The following is a 3150-nucleotide window of genomic DNA, read 5'->3' as shown; positions in this document are numbered from 1 at the left end:
ACGAATCATAATCAGCTCAATTGCACATATCAACAACATGTAAATTGAAAGTTATGCTATGTGGCATCAAAGTGGAATTGATGTATAGATGACCCTCCAGCAGGTTTTCAGCTACTATATATCATGCAGAAGAAATTGTCCATCTTTCTCCTGCAAAGTAGATGGTGGATTTGAACCTCATGCCTTTGGGTGAGCATTGCAATTCCTTACCACTAGGCCACCAGAGTTCCCTATATGGACTGATTATATATGGTCAAAGATACAACCCTGATACAATATTCTGATTTTAAGTCATACAATATTCCCTTGTTCTATTCAAACAACTGCTTCTTGATCCTCATACAGGTTCCACATGAGCACAATTAAATGTTCTAAAATGCTGATTATTCTCAATGTTACCCATAACTATGAACATTACTGTAAGCAAATACGTCCTGGAGAAGGTGCTACCAGGGTGTTCCTCACAGTGAAGCTTGGTTTCACATACTTTGGATATGTTGTTAGGAGGGACCAGTCTTTGGAAAAGGGCATCACGCTAAGAAATGGGGAGGCTCAGTGAATGATATGAATTGACACAGTGACTGCAGTAAAGGTCTCAGGTATATCAGATGATGAGGATGGCACAGGCTAAGGCAAGTTTCCTTTGTGTTGTTCAGAGGGTCACTAGTAGTTGGACTCAATTCAATAGCACTTAACAACAACAATAACTTGTTGATGCATAAAGAGCTAAACCTTTCTAAAGACTGAAGTATCTTTGAGTAAGAATTTAATTTAACTAATTCCCTATTGAAGGATATCTGAATTGAGGCCAAACTTTCTAGCACTTTTATAGGACACATTTCTATATGTATTTTTGCTGGGTCAAAGGATATGCAAATTTAGATTTTAGATTTTTCCAGATTACTAACGACATTGTACCAATTAATACCACAACAATGGAGGATGATACTATCTGTTTCCCAGAATCAAAACATCCCTCATCAAGAGTGCGGTTGGACACCCTTTTTCTTATGCTTATGGTTACATGAATTTCTTGCTCAGAGGCTTGCATTCTTTTATCTTTGTGAAGATTGATCTCTTCATTTTACAAAAGTGGGGATATAGTCTGTTGGGAATTAGAAGAATTGTAATTATGAGTATTATAAGATTAGGGATGGATATAAATAACTTACATTCTTAATTGACTAAATTAAAAGCAGGACTGGGATTTCCAACACAGTTGGACTCAAGGCAAGAAAATCATGAAGGAACATGGAGAGAAAGAGTCATCCCAGGAAAAAGGCTGAAAAGTCAGTTGTGTGTGTCTTAACTAGAAGTCAGCAGCAGTGTGTCTCAGAAACAATTAACAGGGCTCTTCTGAATGTTTATTATAAAGCTGTTCCCCTTTAGTTTTGAAAAATGAGCCCTCGTGCTTACACAGAGAGGAAAGTGCTTTAGATCACAGGAGAAAAAGTGAGAGAGAGAGAAAGAAGAAAACAGCTAGTAGTGCTTCTCCCAGCCTGGATGAAAGCCCCTACATATGTGGGCACCCTTTTTGAAGGTGTTGTCTGGCCCTGGAGGAGAGGTTTCTGCTGTAGGTAGAAAAGCCGTTGGGAAATAGCAGTCAATGGTAGCCAACACAAACAGCACCCACTGCATATCCCAGCTGGTAAAACTTGATAGCAATGTCTGGAGTCTCTGCAAATTAAACAAAAGAATCATTGAGAGGCATCTTGGTTGTTTTTAGGTGCCATTGAGTTGACTCTGACTTATAGCAACCTGTCTAAAGAGAAGAAAATGGTACCTTTCTGAAAGGGCCAGAGGGAGTAAGAATAGCACAGCCCCTCACTGTCCCAGAACAGAAAGCAGATAAAGAGCCTGTAGACCAGCCCCATAGTGCCTGCAGAGCCCCATCAGCACTAAAAAGTTCATTTATTTATTAACAACTCACAGACTCAGTCATAGTACCAACAATGGGGTTTATTAGCGAAGGAAGTTGGAGAGTTGGAGAGGCAAAGAATATTACCCAATAAAGTCCAGGTTTTAGCCAAGTAGTTCCAAGGCACAATTCCTCAATTAGTCCAGGCTCTGGTTTCAGTTCAGCAGTTAAATTCAAATGATCCAGCAAGATTTGCCTCAGAGCTGATAAGTCAGTTTCTCCTCCAAACATGCAGCAAAGACAGTAAAACTTTTAACTGTGGCCAGCACAAATGCATGACGTCTCAGGTCACATCTTGCCACAGTTTCTCCACAGCAATACCACGGTCTCTCCACTTTCATCACCAAGGTCTTGCTGCCACCAGGGTCTTCCTGCCACAAGCCTTTGCTTGACTTGCTGCTGTAAGATGAGCTCGCCTTAAATCTTTCTCACCTCAAGTCTTGCTGCCCAATATGAGAAGCACTCTTTCTCTTATCCTAGTGTCACAGCTGTTGATGATTTGCAAGACCATGTGCCTGCAGTTAAGGTAGCTGGAGACCAGAGGGGCTAATTGTGGCTTAAAACAGTCAACTTTTAGGCTAACACCACTCAACCCTATTGTTGTTGTTGTTGTTGTTATGTGCCATCAATTTGCTTGGGACTCATAGTGACCCTATGTACAAGAGCTCTAAATGTCATTCTATCCTGTGCCAACCTAGCCATCTCAAATGCATTCATTCCCACCACTCCAACCATAGAATCGATCCATCTCATTGAAGGTCTTCCTCTCCTTCACTGCCCCTCCACCCTGCCAAATATGATGTCCCTTTCCAAGGTCTAGTCCATCCTTGCAACATGCCCAAAGTATGTCAGACGAAGCTTCAGAATCCTTGACTCCAGGAACATTCTGGCTTCACCCTCTCCAGGACAAACCTGTTTGTTCTCCTAGCAGTCTATGGTATATTCAACACTCTTTTCCAGCACCACAGCTCAAAGGTATCAATTCTCTTTCTATCATCCCTATTCACTGTCCAACTCTCTGATGCATAGCATGTAATTGTGAAGACTATAGCCCGGATCAGGGCACCTTAGTCTCCAGCCTGATGTCGTTGCTCTTCAGTACTCTTGAGAGGTCCCTCACAGCTGACTTTCCCAATGCAATTTGTCTCTTCATTTCCTGGCTGCTGTTACCAAGAGTGTTGACTGTGGAGCCAAGCAAACTAAAACTGTTAACTATCTCAATCTCTTCACCA

This window comes from Elephantulus edwardii, unplaced genomic scaffold (genome assembly GCF_000299155.1).
Source record: "Elephantulus edwardii isolate Elephantulus edwardi_28Jun2011 unplaced genomic scaffold, EleEdw1.0 scaffold00095, whole genome shotgun sequence".
NCBI classification, from domain to species: domain Eukaryota; kingdom Metazoa; phylum Chordata; class Mammalia; order Macroscelidea; family Macroscelididae; genus Elephantulus; species Elephantulus edwardii.
Note: the sequence above shows the minus strand (reverse complement) of the source record.